The 22,750-nt window shown below is 44.4% G+C and overlaps 1 protein-coding gene across 2 annotated transcripts in view; it reads right to left on the bottom strand.

Moving 5' to 3' along the window:
- Positions 1–22,750, bottom strand: part of ST3GAL5 (ST3 beta-galactoside alpha-2,3-sialyltransferase 5) — a 161,042-nt gene that overhangs the window by 14,492 nt on the left and 123,800 nt on the right. The gene's annotated exons all lie outside the window — the stretch shown is intronic.

The following is a 22,750-nucleotide window of genomic DNA, read 5'->3' as shown; positions in this document are numbered from 1 at the left end:
CTTAGGTAACTAGTAGTGATGCTCATGTCTAGGAGAATTCATGGAGAAGCATGGGATTTGTTTGATCATCTGACATATTTGCAAAGCTCTGATTTGTTGTGATCACATTCTTCTTTAGCACATGATCATGACTAGCAAATCAGAGACTTGCATATCTATCACCTGGCCAAACCGATCACATGCTTCCCCGCGAGTTTTCCTAGATCTGACCATCCCACTGCTGCTGGCTTCCTGAAACTTTACAACAAGTCCTTCCTGTAAAGCCATAGACTCTGCCCACCATTAGAGGGAACTGTTGTACGATGGTAGGCATCCTGCACTGATGTAAAAAGTTGGACTTCTGCGTTTCTTCAGTTTGGTGTACAAGAAAGGCTGCAATAAACACGCCAGCTGCAAGCCATGAGATGTGGAACTTTCACTCCTCTTTACTCCTGAGACTTCCAAAAATGAGGGAACTGAACATCCAGCTAATGTGAAAACTATTATGCAACAAAAAACAGAATTGGCAGAACCAAGATGTCGGGCCGAAGTTGCTTGGTCGAGTGCGCGTCGGTACATTGGCGATTTCCAGAATGGGCGACGAGACAACAAAACCCCTGCCGCAATGTATAAATGTGCCCCCCGCCTGCACTTATAGGTTACCTGTCCTGTTGCAGCCTCCACGCGGTGTCCCGTAACCTCCGGGCGGCTCTCCGTACACGCTACTGGTGCCTAGCGTCTAACGTCAGACGTTATGCACCGACGTCAGACGCTATGCGCCAGTAGCAGCCGATTCCCTGAAGATTTCATGCTGAAATCAGACTGGAATCCGCCTGTAGTATATGGGCAGAATCGACAAGAGACAAATTTATCTCTAATCAGATTGCGATTAGAGATAAAAGTTGTCTCTTTGTCGATTCTGCCCATAATCGTCAGGTGTATGGCCACCTTTACTGGCAGCTACCAGATCTATGAGTTAAGGGTGTGTACACACATCAAATTTTGACCAATCACTGACCAATTTCTATAAACAGATTGTGCAGGTAATCTCTCCTACTACATGAAAGTGGCAAAATTGCCAAAATTACCGCTTCTATGTAGTATGAGGCCTAGTGCACACCAAAAACCGCTAGCAGATCCGCAAAACGCTAGCGGTTGTTGAAGCGTTTTTTCTTATTATTATTAAGCGTTTTGCGGTTTTGTGTAGCTTTTTTTGTGTAGCAGATTACAGATATTGTTACAGTAAAGCTGTTACTGAACAGCTACTGTAACAAAAACGCCTGGAAAACCGCTCTGATCTGGCGTTTTATCAAGCGTTTTGCCTATACTTAACATTGGAGGCAGAAACGCCTCCGAAATCCAAAATCTGCTGCAGCTCGGGAGTATGCGTTTCTGCAAAACGCCTACCGCTCTGGTGTGCACCAGCCCATTGAAATATATTACCCAAGCGTTTCCATATCCACAAGCGGTTCTAAAAACGCTACCAAAACCGCTCAGTGTGCACTAGGCCTGAGAGCTTACCTGCCCAATCTGTTCAGAGTATTCAAAATCTGCTGGTCCTCATGCCAAATGGAGGTGGTATAATTGGCTAATTGAAATTGAATGTGTGTACACACCCTACGAGTTAAGCCTCTGCAACATCAGGTTGCTGTGGAACAATAATTTGCATGAGAGCTACATTTTCTGATCATGCCTGCTAGAGACAAGCAAGTAAGTGTAACTGCACCAAAATCCGGGCTAGTGTCAATAAGAAGTCTTGGGCAAGACTCCCTAACACTGCAGGGTGGCCCCTTGAGGGCGCCATAGTGGCTGCAGCTCTTGAGCACTTTGAGTCCGACAAGAGAAAAGCGCTATACAAATGTTAGGATTATTATAATTAGGATTAGGAAGTACTCCCTGACAAAGATATATTGAATGGTACATGAAAATTGGTTGTAAACAATTTCCAGGCATTTACTATTGTTTTTAATTAGATTTTTCAAAACCCGACCAAACGTTGATCGAGTGGACATTTTGGGGGAATGGATTTCCTGCAGATATGGGCACCTTTTATCCGAGGTAAAAATAAACTGATTTAGAAAAGCAATTGTATCTATCCTCCTTCTCCTAAAAAATGACATTTTCTTTAGATATCCAACAGTTTAAATGTATATTTACATCTATTTTTTACGTTTTTACTGTTTCATTGTCTCTGCTCAATGACACCTTCATTGGAGTCTGCCAGAGCTGAAATCTATAAATTATTGAGCCTTTTTATCTCTTTTCTGCTCTGAGGAGCCATTTACTAATCTGACGCAATCCAACCCGGTCAGAAACTGCCACTTGCATACTCTTTCAGGCAGAGAAAGAAAAATAAGGAACACAGCATAGTTATTTGTGTGCTAGGCACTGTACATACATTCATGTCTATCTCATCATGTAATAGGTCACATCCATTGTCCTTTAAAGAGACTCCGTAACAAAAATTGCATCCTGTTTTTTATCATCCTACAAGTTCCAAAAGCTATTCTAATGTGTTCTGGCTTACTGCAGCACTTTGTACTATCACAGTCTCTGTAATAAATCAACTTATCTCTCTCTTGTCAGACTTGTCAGCCTGTGTCTGGAAGGCTGCCAAGTTCTTCAGTGTTGTGGTTCTGCTATGAACTCCCCCTTCCAGGCCCCTCTCTGCACACTGCCTGTGTGTTATTTAGATAAGAGCAGCTTCTCTCTTATCTTTTACAAGCTGGATAAATCGTCCTCTGAGCTGGCTGGGCTTTCAAATAGTTAGGAATTACAGACAAGGGCAAAGCTGTTTGCAGGAAGAAAAGAGCAGCCTGAAACTTCAGTGCATGAGAGATGCAGGGGGAAAGAAACACACAAATGATCTCTTGAGATTCAAAACGAATGCTGTATACAGCCTGCTTGTGTATGGTTGTATTTTCTATGTGTGGACATACTGTACATCAACCTACTTCCTGTTTTGGTGGCCATTTTGTTTGTTTATAAACAAACTTTTTAAAACTGTTTTTAACCACTTTTAATGCGGCGGGGAGCGGCGAAGTTGTGACAGAGGGTAATAGGAGATGTCCCCTAACGCACTGGTATGTTTACTTTTGTGTGATTTTAACAATACAGATTCTCTTTAAAGGGACTCCGAGCAGTGCAAAAACTATGGAAAGATGCATATCATTTTAAAGCTCTCTTTCTCCTCTTTCCAATGATATATAAACCACCGCCTTACGCCTCTTAGTTTTTGCTATTTTCGCGATTTTTCTCAAAGTCAGCAGCTCCATTCAGCAGAAAAAGTCGGCCTGTGTAATACAATGTAACTAAGGAAAGATGGGGGGGCGTGGCCGGAAGCCGATGGAGTAAGACGTGCTGGCGCTGAGCTCCCGCTCTAAACTCCGATAAAACACATACTAGAGCAAATTAGAACGACACAAACTGCTACTGACCTACCCGGTTGCCTTTCCTACACGTCCAGGAGCAAGCTGGTGCCGGCCCTGCTGATGACCCGCCGCGCTTCAGAGGCTATCGCCAAGCTACGCAAATTTCGCATGGATGCCCAAGATGGCGACGAGAGTGCGGGAGAGGAGGAACCCGCCCCATCCTTACAACAAATCATGGCTGGAGTCTCGGCATGCCAGTCGGCCCTAACGCTTATCACCACTAAGCTGGAAGAGGTACGAACCGATGTCTCACTCCTCAGAGCGGACATGCAGACTCTGCGTACTAGAGTCTCCGACGTCGAAGCCAGAGTAAGCAACGCGGAGGACCGCATCGGGCCCTTGGAGCGTGACGTACCCCGAGCGCAAAGAGATATCAAGATGCTTATAGACAGGCAAGAGGACCTTGAAAATAGAAACCGTCGCTCCAATGTGCGCATTGTGGGCCTACCTGAAAAGGTAGAAGGAAGCGCGCCCGCAGAATACGCTGAAAAGCTGCTTATAGATCTGTTTGGAAGGCCTACATTCTCCTCGGTATTTATTATCGAGAGGGCCCACAGAGTGTCGCCAAAGGTCCCGGCGCCTGGGAAACCACCACGCACTTTCATTATGAAGCTCCTTAATTACCGCGACAGAGATGCGACACTGCGCGCAGCCCGCGCCAAAGGGGACATCACATATGAAAACGCCAGAATATCCTTCTATCCAGACTTCTCCATAGACCTGCAAAAGCAACGGGCACAGTTTGTACACGCTAAGAAAAGGCTCCGTGACCTGGGCCTGATGTACGCCATGCTCTACCCAACAAAGCTACGTGTGGTTGCAGATGGTGAGACGCATTTTTTCTCCACTCCAGAAGAAGTCCAGACATGGCTGGATGCGCGGCCGCGTGCTCCGGCCTCACCTGAAAGGAATCGAGTTATATGAAGTATCCGTGAGTACTGTGGTTGAAGGCTGATCTGTTCCCCCCCTCTCTTCCCCCTCACTATCGCTGTCACGTATCTAATCCACTTTTAACTGTGATGGGTATCCCTACTCCTGCTGGCGGCATTACTCTTGAGGCCTATAAACCTAGACGTTGGACTGTAGCGCAATGGGCACATGTTTACATAATGTGAGACACTGTACAAAGCAATGAGCCGCTTACATTCAACATAATATCGCCTAGGCCTGGAATGGCGGCCTTTCTCCAGACATGCGGACGAAAGCCCAAGAGCTGCGCTCTAAATGCCTCTACTCTGCCTTTAAATCTAACAGGCCGCAAGGAAATTAAGATCAGTACCTTGCCGCAATGACAACCGTATTCATCTATCCATTTACCTATTTTCTATAATGTCGTTAACCGCACAGTTTATTTGCTTGGGGGAGGGGGGGTTCAGTGACACCCATCTTGGAAATAAGTGTTTAAAAGATGGCGCTTGGTGGGTTCTCCGATAAAAGTCGGGGTTGCCGGGGTGGGAGATGTCCGTATTTCCCTTTTCTACCCTGTTTTCCCTATTTGTTTTTTGGGAGTGTGCACGCCCCCCTCACTAGGGCCTATACCCCGAAGTCAATTATATTGCTTCCCGTCACTGGGCCCTGCGGGAGGGGGTGTCCCCACTCTCCCTATTGACTTTATTTTTTCTCTGTTTTTTATCCCTGGACATCCCCCCCCCCCCAGTGTTACTCACGTCCACACACGCTAGATGTGTGGCTTCGCAATATATATGTGCAGGTCATAGCTTATAAATGTATTTAAATGCCATTTGGGTGATGTTGGGAGATGCCAATGCATAGGCGTTTATAGCAAAGCAGTATGTAAAACACGTATATTATTGTTGCTCTAGCAATACATATAGAACAATGAGCGGGAGCCAGAGAGAACCTGGCTCGTGGAAGTGCAGTTGGAAGTTTAAGCACCTGCCTCTTCCTTCCGCACTGATAAAAAGGCTATACTATCTTAGGTATTACCCCCTAGCAGATACTACAGCTCTTAGCTGTGGTCTGCTACATGGTTATTGTTCTTAATTTGGGGTGTAAGGACCTTCCTGCTGTTTTGGAAGGTCAGGGTGGGTTAGGGACTGGGGAAAGTTTATGTTTTGTTCTAAATCCCTCACTTGAGGGGAAAATATACTACATCAATACATACATGGGCCATAGGAAAAGGTACAAAAAGGTGCAGATCACATCGCATTTTATCCTGTACATATACATAAACAGCAATAAGAATGGCACAAAACAACCTTAAAATTCTTAGCTGGAATGTGAGAGGCCTAAATAACCCAGTGAAACGGCAGTTGGTGATGACATATTTAACACGTCAGAGAGTGGATATTGTGGCTTTACAGGAGACACATCTTACGGGTGACAAGACACAGGCACTACGTAGGAGCTGGGTGGGATGGTCGTTCCACTCCACATATTCCCAATATTCAAGGGGGGTGTCGCTCTTACTTAGGAAATCCCTTACTCTCCAGATACTAGCGGCCAAGGAGGATCAAATGGGCAGATATATATTTTTATACTGTAGAATCTCAGGCATTCCCATACTTATCCTTAACATATATATTCCTCCCCCATATGCAGTGGGTATAGTTAGAGAAGGTATAGATTTCATCTTAAAACATCCCTGTGCTCATGTCCTCTGGCTAGGAGATTTTAACTCAGTCTGCAATCCCTCCCTAGATAGATACCCCCCTAAACAAGATAAAACCACCACACTAGCTAATTTAATGAACGAACTCAAATATACAGATTTGTGGCGCCATTTTTTCCCTACGCAACTTTCATATACATGCCACTCAGCTACGTTTAACACCTCATCACGCATTGACCTGTTCTTTGTGTCTCCTCAGTTGTTAAAAGATGTGTCTCATGTAGAAATCCTACCACGATTAGTCTCAGACCATTCCCCGATCGCACTTAAGGTTATATGGGGAAATAAGCCCCCGTTCCAATACTGGAAGCTTAACCCGTTCTGGCTAGATCTAATAATTACACATGAGAAAATTAGTAAAAATCTAGAAGACTTCATTTTTATCCATAGAGATGAGGAAGATGTGTCGTTGGTGTGGAATACTTTTAAGGCATTTGCCCGAGGTGTGTTCATTGCGGCAGTAGTGGAATGCAAAGAAAATACCAAGCGTAATGAGCAAACACTACTACAACAGATAGAGTGCGCTCGTACAAACTATTTTAATACCCGTATTCAAGAGTATCTCGATCAATGGAAAACATTAGCCAGTAAGCACAATCAGCTTATAGAAGAAATTACCAAAAGCAAGTTATTCTTTAACAAGCAGGCCTTCTATGAGCAAGGGGAGAAGGCGGGTACCCTCCTGGCAACAATATCCAAAGCATATACTTCTCCCCCAGTGATAACGCATATTGCGGATCCCCAGGGCAATGTAGTTACAGGCAGCCCTGAAGTTAACAAGATCTTCTTTGATTACTACAGCTCTTTATACAAGAGTCAGACCGCTGCCTCTAGAACAGACTCGGAGATATACTTAGCCGAAACTAATCTCCCACGCTTAACTCCTGAACAGCGAGAAGCTCTGGACGCCCCCCTCACCCTAGACGAAGTTACGTTAGCCATAGCTAGTTTTCCAAACAAAAAAGCGCCTGGTTTAGACGGGCTGCCAGTTGAAGTGTATAAAAGATACGACGAAATAATAGCCCCTCTCCTACTACAAACGCTCACTAATGCATATGAATCCGGCTCACTGCCACAATCTATGCAGGAGGCGTTGATAATTGTACTGCCTAAACCTGGCAAGGACCCACTTTATTGTGATTCATATCGTCCAATATCTCTCCTGCCAGTGGATATTAAAATACTGGCAAAGATTTTAGCAATTAGACTAAACACTGTCATACTCTCTTTGGTCCATACGGATCAAACCGGGTTTATGCCAGGTAAAAACACGGCCATGAATGTGCGTCGGCTATGGACAAATTTGCAAGCTCACCACATGAACGCAGGCAGGAGAGTGGTGGCGTCCCTCGACATGGCTAAAGCCTTCGATACAGTGGAGTGGCCATACCTTGAGGCGGTCCTTGCCAGGTTTGGTTTTGGTGACGCCTTTTGCAGATGGGTAAGCCTTCTTTATGGCTCCCCGAGTGCTAGGGTATGCACCAATGGCTGGATTTCAGAAGCATTTAAACTGGGAAGAGGTACCAGGCAGGGTTGCCCCCTTTCTCCCCTGCTCTATGCGCTGGCAGTTGAGCCACTGGCGTGCCGCATCAGATTACACCCTGTGATACGCGGATTCCGCACTGAGCACACTGAGGAAAAAATTGGCCTCTACGCCGACGACACGATTCTTTATCTCGCGGACTCTGAAAGGTCTCTACAATTAGCAATTACAACAATCGAGGAGGCAGGATATTACTCTGGTCTTAAATTAAATAAAGCTAAATCTGTGATAATGTATGTAGACAAAGCTCCTACAGGGACAGACATGCCAACGACACCTCTACTCACAGTCCAATCTTTTAAATACCTGGGGGTACAAATCAGTCTTCCTCCTAAAACATATCTTCAGCTGGAGATATACCCCCTAATTCAATTAACGCAGGCCAAATGTAAGTCATGGTCCAAGCTGTATCTCACTATTGTAGGCCGCATAAATCTTATTAAGATGGTTTTACTGCCCAAGCTCCTGTATGTCCTGCATCAATCGCCAGTCTATGTTCCTCTTACAGTATTCAAAAAAATACGCTCTATTATAATTGCATTTATTTGGAATAACAGGAGAGCCCGCATTAAGCACTCACTGTTAATAAATCCTAATGATCTAGGAGGACTTGCACTACCCTCAATACAACATTACTATTTTGCTGCCCAGGTACAGCATATTGCATCCTGGTTCAAGACAGGCTCTCTTTATAATGCTGAGGCATTGGGATACAGCCTGGACCTAGACAAAGAAAGTGTGGCACTGGACCTTTTAAAAGGACACCTAACACCCTCTAAAGCATCAAACACCATACTAGCACAAGCGCACTTGGTATGGAAACGTATCAACGCAATCTATTCCCTGACCAGTTATGACCCCCGTACACCCTTATGGGACAATCCCAATTTGCATGAACTCACTAAAATCCCCGACACACACCTATGGCGTCAAAGTGGGGTAATGTTCCTAGGCCAGATAATTAAACAGGGCAAGCTCCTCCCATTTAAGAGTCTAGTTGACCAGCACCCAACATTAGCTCCACATTACTTCCGATATCTCCAGTTGAGACACGCTATCCATCATCAATTTAGGGGTAATGATGTGCAAATAATGCCTCACCCTATACTATCTATGATAGCGGAAGGCCCAACCAAACACCTAATAGGTAGCCTGTACAAGGAAATCACACTATTCAAAGCGTTAGAGCGTACGGAGCCAGCCAAGACTAAATGGTCAAATGAGGGCCTGGATATTGGAGATGAAGATTGGGAGGATGCACTTACGGCAGTTCAGAAAGTCTCACTTAATGTTAAAGATCGTGCCACCCAACTAAACTTTATATATCAATCGTACCTAACCCCAGCTAGGTTGGCCAAGTACAAACCAGAAGCCAGTAATGAATGTCCTAAATGCAAGACTCTTGCCCCATCCTTCTATCATCTGGTGTGGAAATGTTCTCCAGTGGCCAGCTTCTGGTCCCAGGTAGTGAAATTCCTACATGATAAAATGGGTTGCCCTGTAGAACTTGATCCTTTACTATGTCTGCTTGGTATCATAACAGACGAAGAACTGCATTCTAGCACTAAAACATTTATACAAGAAACGCTCTTTGCGGCCAGACAGGAAATAGCCTTGCGCTGGCTGTCCCCGTCCCCCCCAGGGCTGGGTGGCTGGATCAAGAGGCTAGACACTGCACTACCCTTTAAAAAACTAATATATACTCACAGGAAACGCATCCCACAGTTTCACTTAATTTGGGATAAGTGGAAAGACAGGTAATAACAACACACTAGACACCTATATGCAAGAGTATTAAATGAGCCCATGTATGACGCAGTCCCAGTATCCTTAAAACTAGGCACTGTGCACAATATGGAAAATTCTTAACTGTAGGTCCTCAGGACAAATACCCCTATAGGTATAAGATGTGCACAGTGCTCTCATATTAACAGTCCCTTGCTGGTACTACGGATTTAGATACATGGTTACCCTGCATGTATTAATACCAAGTTATACAACACCAGAACAATCTTTGTACCTATTGCCTGAAATTGTATATTATAAGATATGTATATACCGTATTGTACACTATGCGCCGAATGTACCATAATACATTGTAATATGCATCTGTATGTACTATGACCATGTTTATGATCCTCAATAAAAAAAATTTTATGGAAAAAAAAAAAAAAAAAAAGGAAAGATGGATTTCATTTTAAAGCTCTCTTTCTCCTCTTTCTGACGACCCCTAAATCGTCGCCCTACGCCTTTTAGTTTTCTCTATTTTCGATCGAAATCGAAGCGGCGGCAATTGTAATCGCGAAAATAGCGAAAACTAAAAGGCGTAGGTTGGCGGTTTATATATCATTGGAAAGAGGAGAAAGAGAGCTTTAAAATGATATGCATCTTTCCATAGTTTCTGCACTGCTCGGAGTCCCTTTAAGTTTATCAAACCCAAGTAACCCCTGGAACCATAAGGTGTACCCCTTGGGGTGCACATACCACACTTTGAGAACCTAGGCTTTAGCCGATGTCATGCAGGAGGCGCAATCAGCTTTACTTTTATGAGTTAAGCAAGATCAGGAATGCGATGGAGGAAGAGAGAGAGAAAGCTCCTATAGAGTAAACTTCCCTGGATCTCTTCCCTGAGAAATGAGGGGCCTGGGGGGGGGGGGGGGGGTCAATTACTACTGGGAAGTTATTCTGTTTTTCTAGCACATCCTTTCCTGTGTATATGCAGTATACATAGAGGTTATGTAACGTAGGGTATGCTTACTATGCTAGTGCTTTGCATCATGATCTATTTATGTCTTTAGCCTATTGTTTAGTCAGTAGGACACGTCAGAGGTAGCACACAATCTGTGACATGTCGCTAACTGTGATATGACCGTTGCAACATGCACAATGGAACATTGAGCACAAGGGGACTGTGTGCCTTGGATGATCTCATCGGAATCGCTGTGAGCTTCCATGGCACAAATCCGTCATAGTGTGAACCCAGCTGAACACCCAGGCACCCCTCGTTTTATACTTTGAAGAAGTCAAAGCAGACCTGAACTCCGGCACATCACACAATGAAAGGTTTTCATTACACATATAAGTGCTGTAGATATCAATTGCTGTGTGCCCAGTGTGTTTGTTTAGCTAGATTACAGTGCAATAGGCTTATCAGCAGATGTGACTCACAGCACTGCCTTGGCTCTGCAAGAAAAACAGAGGTTTAAAGGACAACTGCAGCAAGAGTGATATGAAGGCAGCCATATTTATTTCCTTCTAAAAAAATACGTGTGTACACGAGGGATTAGGACTGCAGTTGCTATGTGACTGGCCAAAAGTTGGCACCTTGCTGCAGCAGTAATAAGCAACCTGCACAAGGTGAAAGACCTAGTTATTAATTTACATCACCTGGACTAATCCACTGACTGGCAGCAAACTGATGTTCCCATTTACCTACAGTATTTACGTCTACAAAGTAATGAAGCAGAAATCCTCCCCCCCCCCCCCCCCCCACACACACACACACACACATCTTTTTTATCCAGGGGTTCTGAGGTGGGACATACTGTATATACTGTGAGTTTTGGGATTCACAGTTTCACAATTCGAATGCTATTTTTGCTGTGTGCCTCTTTTTCGGGGTCACATGATGGTGGATACAATATTTAATGTGATACATTGTGTATTTCTGTCTTGCTTTGATGAGGGATGTATCTTAATGTTGCATTTATTTACTTAGGGCCTGTTTCCACTACATGCAGATTGGATGCAGAATGGATGAGGAAAAACTGACTCCAATGAATGCCTATGGGCCTGTTTCCACTAAACTCGATTTTTCTGATGCAGATTTTCCCATAGGCATTGATTGGAGTCAGTTTTTCTGCATCCAATCTGCGTGTAGTGGAAACAGGCCCTTATGGTCATGGGGAAATAACTTAAATTTGTTTGCCTCTGAGGAAGGGGCCCTTTTGAAAGCTGGGAAATGTGCAACACACAGGTTATTGTGAACTGTTTTGATGGCTGGGAAACATACATCAGGCTACTGTGATCAGTTTGCTTAAAGGGAACCAGAGATGAACGTTATACACACAAAATATATATACATCAATAGCTTTTCATGAGGAAATTATTTTACCACTATTTTCGCCACTCTGGTGTGCCTTAGTACATTTATTTTTACATTTTCCGCCCGGGATAAATAAAAGATGGCCGCCGGCTCATACCCTTCTTCTTCCGGGTCATGAGCAGCTCTAAATGTTAATCTCTAGGCTTGCTGCTCTTCTGTGCTGCTCAGCGCACAAGCCTAGTGTGGAGGACGCAGGCGCAGTGTTGGGAGACCTAATGCGGTGACGTCATCCTCCCACTGCAGACTAGCCCGACCTGGATTTCCCCCCGACCTGGACTGGAAGGAGAGTCGGCAGACTCAGCAGCGGCGGCAGCACGGAGGAATCAGCAGGGCAGTCGGCAGACTCAGCAGCGGCGGAGGAATCAGCAGGCATTACTAGGCAGCAGCAAACGCTCCCTTCTCATCACAGCCCTCCGTGATGCTGTGTATGCAAAGCAGGAAGGCAGAGCCAGAAGGGGGAGGGCTTGAAATGACTTCACACAGCAGACGGACTCAGCTAATCTGATTCCAGGTCAAACTTATGCTCCGTCTACACGGAGCGGTGTGACTAGCATGTGACTTATCAATCGAGCCGCTGATGCGGCTCGATTGATAAGATCCGACAGGTCGGATCTCGCCACCGCCGATTCCCTGCTCGTTCCCCACGAGGGGACAATGGCAGAGAATCGAGTGGAAGATAAGCGGCGCCGGCGGGGACGAGCGGTGGATCGAATCCGACGCACGAGCGGGGATGCGGAAGAGACGATCCGGCGGCTAATCGAGCCGCCGGATCGCTCCGTGTAGATGTAGCTTAAGACCGGCTCAGTCGGGATTTCTTATCACCGCTGATAGTAGAGTAATTGGGCAGAGAAGAAAGAAACTAAAAGCATGGTAGGTGTTTACTGTCATGTTCTCATTGATTTTTATGATAAAAAACCATGAGGGTGCTTCGTCTCTGATTCTCTTTAAGGGAAACAGCCCTTTTAATGTTCGTGAAACGTGCAACAGTTTATTGTGATCTGTCTCTGAGGAAATGGATCTTTTGAATGCCGGAAAACATGCGTCAGGCTATTGTGATCTGTTTGCCTCTGAGGAAGCGGCCCTTTTGAAGGCCGGAAAACATGCGTCAGGCTATTGTGATCTGTTTGCCTCTGAGAAAGCGGCTCTTTTGAACGTCGGAAAACATGCATCAGGCTATTGTGATCTGTTTGCCTCTGAATAAGCTGCCCTTTTAAACTCCGAGAAACAAGCGTCAGGCAATTGTGATCTGTTCGCCTCTGAGGAAGCGGCCCCTTTGAAGGCTGGGAAACATGCGTCAGGCAATTGTGATCTGTTTGCCTCTGAGGAAGCGGCCCTTTTGATGTCTGGGAAATGTGCATCAGACTATTGGAAGTAATCTAGATACATCACCATGACAGCAGACCGGGACAAGGTTCCCCAGCACCCAAGGCTGAGACACCAAAGTGCGCCCCTCCATCCCACCCACCCCAGCTGTCACACACTGATTGCTATTAGACTAAAAGGTGCCCCAGAGGCCCCCAACACCTTAATCTCTAGCTTGCAGACACTGCCATGTATCCCCTTTTTGTATTTCTATCTGCTTTAAACACGAAAGAGGACTGAAAGCTAAACGAGTTGTGTGCCACCTCCTACACTGCGCCCTGACGTAGGAGCCTCTCTCGCCTCTGCCCGGCTCTGCCATGACAGTATTATTTTAAGGATTAAGGACTGTTCTCCTGTCATTTTTAATACTGGATTAAAAAGCTACATTTTACACTAGCTTTACTTGTTGACCTTTAAACTCTTTTTTGTTTGTTTGCTGTATCATGTATTGTTGAGGGATGGCCAAAACGTGCTGACAGATTATTTTCATATTTGTGACCATAAACCCCTGATATCTGAGCTTATCTCAGCAAAAGAGGAATTTCCACTAAGGATTTACATTATTCTGCAGTCCTGGAGGGCCCGTGTGTGTGTGTGTGTGTGTGTGTGTGGTGTTGTGTGTGTGGTGTTGTGTGTGCGTGGTGTTGTGTGTGTGTGTGGTGTTGTGTGTGTGTGTGGTGTTGTGTGTGTGTGTGTGTGTGGTGTGTGTGTGTGTGGTGTGTGTGTGTGTGGTGTTGTGTGTGTGTGTGGTGTTGTGTGTGTGTGTGGTGTTGTGTGTGTGTGGTGTTGTGTGTGTGTGTGGTGTTGTGTGTGTGTGGTGTTGTGTGTGTGTGTGGTGTTGTGTGTGTGTGTGGTGTGTGTGTGTCAGTCAGGGGTTATGAAAGCCAAAGCTTAACGCTAAATGCAAGCGCTGGTAATGTAATTATCCTGCAAAACAAAACAAAACACCCTGCTGGAAAATATGCCATGTTTACATGACTTGAATGTGCAGCAGGACAAAGGGAGATGTTGGGGGAAGCAAACAGTCCACTACATAGGTCTTTTGTTAAATTGGAAAGGATGCCTCTGTGCATATTCTCTTCACCTGACACAGTGAGCAAGGCAACAGTTTGACGCTTGTACATACTATGAAATGGCGCCTAAATGATCTCGACTGACTGTTTCAGATGACATTAAGTTGTAAGCAAGTAACGTGCAGAAAAGCATTTAGCAACCTTCAGCTGTGCTTCCCATTATTCGGCAAATACGACCCCCGCAAGGTACCATATTTATTTCTTTTTAAATGATACAAATTGCCTGGCTATCCTGCTGATCAGGGGTATTGTTAGGGTCCTGGGAGATCCAGGGGCACCAAGTAAGTGCTGAGCTGCGGCTCGCTCATGCAGTACTTAAAATGGCTGTACAGAACCCTGAGCAGTTGTGATAGCGATTAATGATCTGTAGTGGGCCACTGGCCTTAAATATTGAGCAGAATGGATGCACCCTAACTGAATATTTAAACAACCCAAAAATAAATTACCCTACATACTTACATATAAGCCGAGGTACCCACTTTTCCCTCAGAAACCACAAAAAAGTGATTGACTTGTGTATAAACCCCCTCCCCAGCATAGCCCCCTCCACCGAAGCCCAGTTGTGTCCCCCCAAAGTACAAGCCAGCCCCCCTACCCAATGCCAGATGTGCCCCAAGGATGATACAGCTGTGCCTCAAGACACCACTAGATGGCGCCATAGATATGAGACACAGCAATTGCCACATAGGAAGAATCCCCAATCAATGCACTGCTCTGGCTCCACAAGCCAGGGGACACAAGTAGCCTTGAACAATGCACTCTGCGCACCATCTTGCTGGGGATGGGGGGCACAGACACAGCAGGGAGCCAGCTGGCAAGAGCAGTATCACTTGTGCAAGATCTGCCAGTAAGAAAACCTGCCTCACCATATGTTCTGCTCCACTGACTCGCATATAAGTCGAGGGGGTAACTTTTCAGCAGATTTGTTGTGCTGAAAAATTAGGCTTATACGCGAGTATATAAGGTCATACAATTTAATTATTTTTTTTTTATAGCCCTATGCAGACAAGATCCTAAAGGAAACCAAGAAACCCAGTAGTGTTTCCTGTCAGACCCTGTTTTAGAAGCTTGCGTGCTGCTTACTCAACACGAGAGGGATTGTTTATGTGTGAGAAGCAGGTTTGTTGAGACAAATGAAACGTTCAGTGAGCACGAGCAAGACACAAATGAACATTGCACTAGAGTAGTACTTCAGCTGTGGTGAGAGAAATGCGACCACAGTGTGTCTTCATAGCCGGATGTGCAGAACACCTGCTTTGTGTTGCAAAGGACAATTTATCAGCCACACGTGTCAGTTATGTCAGTATCAATGCATGGAACATCTCTCAGGAGATTAAAACTTAAAGTGAACCCAAGACAAAAGGGATATGGCGGCTGCCATATTTATTTCCTTTTAAACAAAACCAGTTGCCTGGCAGCCCTGCTGATCTATTTGGCCGCAGTTTTGGCTGAATTACACCAGAAACAAGCATGCAGCTAATCTTTGACAATATTATCAAAAACCCCTGATCCGCATATGCTTGTTCAGGGTCTATGGCTGAAAGTATGAGGCAGAGGATAAGCAGGGCTGCCAGGCAACTGGCATTGCTTAAAAAGAAATAAATATGGCAGCTTCCATATCTCTCTTGCCTCAGACAGAAACAAAATGTAGCACTTAAATGTACATCTATTGAGTTCACCACGCCCAGTTTCTACTGGAGTCTCTGAGAGGGTTTGCAGCTGGTAAACTGCACCAGAATCGTCCTGCCAAAATATCGCATCTGAGGAAAATATTGTACTGTAAATAAGCACCTTAAACCATGTGGCAGAAAACTTTTAAGGCAGGGAGCAAAGTTGTCCATGAAATATGCAGGCATTTTGTGCTTACTATCGTTGTTGTTTTTTTAACGATTTTTCAAGTTCGTCTACATAGCTGTATGAAAAGAGCAATATCAAATACAGTACTTCTTATACAGACTCTTCACTTAATGTGAAGATAAAAAAAAGATTCACTTCTATATAAACACTTGCCATACATATAAGATAATTTCACACTTTATGAACCTATTCAGCTCTATTGGTGGGGAGTGAAGGCAAGGTGGGCTCTTGCTGGAGCCTCCTAAATAGCCTTAATAGCACAACCATCTAATTAACTAAATATCTAGAACCACTAGGATAACTATAGAAACCAAAAACAAAAAAATAGGAATGTGAAAGTGGAGTCATTTATGGTGGTATTTTTGGGAATTTAGAATGTTATTGAGCTCACTTATTCTGACACCTCACAACCAGCAGTGCTTCTACTTCATTTTGGGTAATTTAGTCATAGGATTACATAGATACCAATCAGCAGTATCAGCTATACATTTTCTGGGGTTACCTATTTTAATTGCCCATTGATATTCCATTTGTAAAGGATGTTCAGTCCTATTGATCACGTCTTGTGTAGTGGGAGGAGAAGAGGATCTCCACAATTCAGTAACGATTTTCCTGGTAGCTATAAGTAAGTGAGAGATCAGGAATCGATGAGGAGGAAGTATAGAGGAAATTTCTAAGTGAAGCAAAGCTTGAGATGTACAATGGGAAGCTGATTTAAAGGGATACTGTAGGGGGGTCAGGGGAAAATGAGTTGAACTTACCCGGGGCTTCTAACGGTCCCCCGCAGACATCCTGTGTTGGCGCAGCCACTCACCGATGCTCCGACCCCGCCTCCGGTTCACTTCTGGAATTTCAGACTTTAAAGTCTGAAAACCACTGCGCCTGCGTTGCCGTGTCCTCGATCCCGCTGATGTCACCAAGAGCGCACAGCGCAGGCCCAGTATGGTCTGTGTCTGCGCAGTACACTCCTGGTGACATCAGCGGGAGCAAGGACACGGCAACGCAGGCGCAGTGGTTTTCTGACATTAAAGTCAGAAATTCCAGAAGTGAACTGGAGGCGGGGCTGGAGCATCGGTGAGTGGCTCCGCCAACACAGGATGTCTGCGGGGGACCATTAGAAGCCCCGGGTAAGTTCAACTCATTTTCCCCCGACCCCCCTACAGTATCCCTTTAACTGTTGAGGCTGCTTAACTCCAGAAGTTCGTCTATGATTTTTAAAGGACATCCGAAGTGAAAATAAACTGATGAGAAAAACAATTGCATCTATCCTCCTCCTCCTAAAAATGACTTTAAGATATCCCACAATTTTAATTTAAATCTAGTTTTTAAGTTTTAACGGATTCATTGTCTGTGCTCCATGACACCATCAGTATGTAGAGCTCAGATCTATGAATTATTGACCCTCTTTCCTGCTCCAGGAAGCCATTTATTGACAGGAAATATTTTATGTCTATAACTACTTATCGGTGTGGGTTATGCTGTAGTCTGATCCAGTCCAACCCAGATAGAAACCGTCACTTGCATACCTGATGTTTAACTCTTTCAGGCAGAGAAAGAAAAAAAAAAGGAATACAGCCTAGTTATTTGCATGCTTGGCACTGTACATACACATGTCTAAATCATCATGTCACCTCGGCTGTCCTTTAAGATTTGGCAAAATACATTTAAATACTGAATGTACGTGTCGTGAGGGAATAAGCACGTGAATGACGTGCGTCTCCTGTTTGGGCCATGGATTACTATGGCCAGTGCGACATTGCGCATTTTGCCACATCAGATACAGATACGTATGCTGTCCTCCGAAAGGGCGTCTAGAGCACTTTGTTTTTGTTCTCACTTTCACAAGTAATTGTGTTGAAACCCTGCACTAAAGTAGTGGCTGGATAGTGTAATGGTTAAGGGCTCTGTCTCTGACATGGGCGACCAGGGTTCGAATCTCGGCTCTGCCTGTTCAGTAAGCCAGCACCTATTCAGCAGGAGACCTTAGGCAAGTCTCCCTAACACTGTTACTGCCTATAGAGCGCGTCCTAGTGGCTGCAGCTCTGGCGCTTTGAGTCCGCCAGGAGAAACGCTATATAAGTGTTTGTCTTTGTCTTTGACTAAAGGTAGCCATGCATCTAACAATGATGGGCAGATTCGTCCAAGACACAAATCTCTCTATGGCCTGTGACCCCAGGGGTGGCCTTTGATGCCTTATCGGCAATTTATGGTATTTGGGATACAGGAAAAATTGGAGGTGTTCCTCTACAAGAGTTACTGGTGGATTTGGGTGTAAGTTTAGCTATGAAGCTTATTATCAGAAAATGGAAAAGTCTGGAACCTTTTCCGATTGGGAAGCGGAGGGATAGGTTTCTCAACCTTTCTGTGTAATAGAGTGTGGGAGGGTAGTGATGACAAGGAGGTGGAGATGAATGGCGCTACAGAGTGGATTGCTATGAAACAGATTTGGGGAAAGTGTACCAGTTATTTTCAGGGTTTTTGTTTTTTTCCTTGTTGTAGAGGGTGATGCTGAGGATATTTGCGTTAAGGTCATGACAAGAGGAGGGGAGAGAAGGGTAGGAGATGTCCCGAGTCTGAGTAATTTGGGGGAATGTAAGTGGTTTACATGTGGTTTGATTCAAAGTGTTTTATGGTGTGATAGTGTGGATGATATTGTTTTTCGTTCTTTCTTTTCTTTTTCCCTTTTGGCATAAAGATCATTAAAACACCGATAAAAATAAGCAAACTATGTTGCAACCATCTTCCCAAAAATAGGAGGGTGCTGATGAAGCCAAATCTTTGGTTGGGATATGGCAAACTATCGCTGCCGACGGCGTGTATACCGCTAATAGAAAAGTGGCGGATTCTGAAGACGAATGGGCACCACACGGTGGGCGACACAAGACAGCTAATGTATAAATGCATACACACAGGGAACATTTATTGAGGGAACAGCGCAGGGGGTTTCATCGCGTTTGTCGCTCGTCCAGTTTTTGCTCGCTGTTACCTCTGCGCACTTGATCGACCACAACAGCCGGACATCTTGCAGCATGTCCGATCGATACATGCAACCAATTTTGGCACGAAATTGGTCGCATCGTAGAACAGGCATGCTCTTTGTGGCACGGATTTTCATTTGATTCGATAATTATTGAATTGGTTGGTCATTCAGCTGCCAAGTTGAGAGATTTATGGTCAAAAGCAGTAAATTTTTTTCAAGAATTTTAACCACTTGAGGCAGTCCTCAAGTGGAAAACCCCCCTAAAGATCAGAGCAATTTTAATGAAATGGGCCACTGCAGCTTTAAGGCATAGCTGCAGGCCCGTACAACTCAGGACACGAGTGATTCCCCCCCCCCTCTTTTCTCCCCACCAACAGAGCTCTCTGTTGGTGGGGTCTGATCGCCCCCCCCCCTTGTGTTTACTTCTGTTTTAATAAATATTTATGTTGCGTCTTTTTGATTTTTATTTGTTTTTACTAACTTTTTATTTTCCCCTAAATCCCCTCCTTCCCCCCAGCCGGCTAATCACGCGATCGGCTGTCATAGGCTTCTGCCTATGAGAGCCGATTGCTCTCTTGTCCCCAAGGGGGACAGCCATGTCCTGGGGCTGCCGCTGCGACCACGCCCATTGGCGTGGGGCAGTCGCTAAGTAGTTAAACACACAAAATATATCAGAATAAAAGCCTGGTAGACATTCTGCATATAAATAAAAGACTAGAACACAAATTTGTTGAATTAAATTTATGAATAAACTTATTGTGAAAGTGTACAAATAAGGCAGCAGAGAGTAGTCAAAATCCAGGCAAAAATCGGTAACATGTACATTCCACAGCAATAAAAATCGGTAACAGTAAGGCAGAAGCACTTAGCACAGAAACAGTTTGAACCAAATGGCTATATTGTCATCGTGTGCTTTCAAATAAGCTTATCTGCTATATATATAATTATTATTTAGTATTTATATAGCGCCGACATATTACGCAGCGCTGTACAATGTGTATATATATATATATATATATATATATATATATATATATATATATATATATATATATATATATATATCTTGTCACTAACTGTCCCTCAAAGGAGCTCACAATCTAATTCCTACCATTGGCATATGTCTATATTTTGTAGTGTAAGTACTGTAGTCTAGGGCCAATTTTTAGGGGGAGCCAATTAACTTATCTGTATGTTTTTGGAATGTGGGAGGAAACCGGAGTGCCCGGAGGAAACCCACGCAGACACGGAGAGAACATACAAACTCTTTGCAGATAGTGCCCTGGCTGGGATTCGAACCAGGGACCCAGCGCTGCAAGGCGAGAGAGCTAACCACTACGCCACCGTGCTGTGTGTATATATATATATATATATATATATATATATATATATATATATATATATATATATATATATATATATATATATATATATATATATATATATATATATATATATATATATATATATACACACACAGTAGATATATACACAGTATATTCACATGTACACATAGACTGGCCGCCAGGTCCCCGGAAGAAGAGCGGAGATATGAGGATCCCGGCGGCCGAATAAAGATACAGTCTGCTGGGGTCCACGGCTGCAGACACATCCAGGCAACTGGCCGCCATGTGAATCATTACATTCAAAGGGAAATGGGGTTGGAGGGGGTGCACCGGGTTCTAGTGTCCTAAGTTCCAACAACTTAAAGTGAACAAGAGGTGAGAGTGATATAAAGGCTGCCATATTTATTTCCTTTTAAACATTACCAGTTGCCTGACAGTCCCTAAACAAGCATATGGCTAATCCAGTCAGACTTGAGTTGGAGAAGGTGATTTGCATGCTTGTTCAGGGTCTACGACTAAAGTATTAGACACACAGGATCAGAATAGCCAGGCAACTTGCATTGTTTAAAGGGTACCAGAGATAAATACAAAGAAGGATTTATAATTACCTGGGGCTTCCTTCGGGCCCCTGTAGTATGTAGGCTTTCTTAGTGTTCCCCTGGTCCTGTCTGTTCTGCCTCAGTCAGCCGCAGTACAGTCCACAACTGAATACTGGCCGCACGCTTCCTTGGTCGCGCTCCCATAGCCACATGTCCAAGGAGGTGGGAGACCAGGAGGGCCATGTATGTGCCAGTGACTACTGAGGCTAACAGCGGGAGAACGGACAGGACCGGACGGACACAGAGGGAGCCAATGCACAACAGGGGGCTGGAGGCAAATATATTTTCTTTTTGTAGTATTTATCTCAGGTTTACTTTAAAAGGAATTAAACATGGCAGCCTCCATATTCCTCTCACCTCAGGTTCCAGTTAAAAGAAACTTGGGGCGTGAGACTTTTATAGAAGGTGCCATATTTATTTCCTTTTAACCCTTTAGCAGACAATTTAGAGGTTTGCAAATTCTCCAGGCCAATTTATTTTAGCACTTTTTTTGCTTCTTACTGGTTACATTTCCTTGCTTCTAATTCGTGCTGCTGTAATGTGTATTTATAGCCACTTGTCACTAGGGGGCAGTGTGAGACTATAACAGAAGACTTCTGCTTTCAGCTGCTATATTTTCTGCTAGCAGAGAGACATCAAAGCATTCCGAGAATTTACAGCACAATGAGTTCTGCCAACTGAGGTTCATTTGAAGCTTCTAATGGGTTAAACAATACCAGTTGCCTGGCAGTCCTGCTGATTCTTCTGGTCAGTAGTGTCTGAATCACACACAAGCATGAAGCTAATCTCGTCAGATTTGCCATAGACATCTGTTCTGCTGCATGCTTGTTCAGGGTCTATGGCTTAAAGGGGAACTGAAGTAAGAGGTATACGGAGGCTGCCATATTTATTTCCTTTTAATCAATACCAGTTGCCTGGTAGTCCTGCTGGTCTATTTCTCTGCAGTAGTATCTGAATAACACCAGAAACAAGCATGCAACTAGTCTTGTCAGATCTGACTTTAAAGTCTGAAACACCTGATCTGCTGCATGCTTGTTCAGGGGCTATGGCTAATAGTATTAGAGGAAGAGGATCAGCAGTGCTGCCAGGCAACTGGTATTGCTTAAAAGGAAATAAACATGGCAGCCTCCATATACCTCTCTCTTCAGCTCCCATTTAAAGAGGAGCTGTCAGCCATACTATCTCAGGAAAAAACAAGTCAACACATATACAGGTAGATAAATACTTGCTCTACTTACATAACATATGTATTGCACTGTCCACGTTTTGATTTTAGTGATTTTTCTACAGTAAAGACTAACCAGCAAGCTCATGGTGACCCAGAACTTATTGGAGTTTGTAAGGGACTACAATGGTCCTAAAAGCCCCCTTACTAAGATGTTAAGAAAAACAAAAGTTTGCTTTCTTAAAACAGAAAGAATTTGCAATAATTCAGGTTGGAGTGAGCTTGAGATGTCTCCCAGTGCAACACTGCTGAATATATGCAAATTAACCATTGTACCCTTAGTAGTGTTACCCGCATCATAAACGATTCGGATCTTTGATCCGAATCTCTTTTGTGAGTTGAATCATCCGGATCATCAAAATGAACAGATTCGGATCAAAAGGGGTAGAGCCAGGAGCGGCACGCCCCCCTATCTCAGCGGGCACCGGGGTCCTGGAAGCAGTGCGGAGATGGATCGCTCAGTTGGAGGGGAGCTAGCCTTGCAGGGACAGGTAGATGAGAGAGAGGGGACATGGGTGCCACTGCCAGATATGTGTGGAGCACACTACTGGCTGCAATGTGCTGCTGATTATAGGCTGGCTGTTGTAGTTGTGAACAAATGGGAAACTTTTGGCTGAG

The sequence above is a fragment of the Hyperolius riggenbachi genome, chromosome 1, assembly GCF_040937935.1.
Source record: "Hyperolius riggenbachi isolate aHypRig1 chromosome 1, aHypRig1.pri, whole genome shotgun sequence".
Taxonomy (NCBI): Eukaryota; Metazoa; Chordata; class Amphibia; order Anura; family Hyperoliidae; genus Hyperolius; species Hyperolius riggenbachi.
Note: the sequence above shows the minus strand (reverse complement) of the source record. Positions and strands in the feature narration are given on the sequence as shown.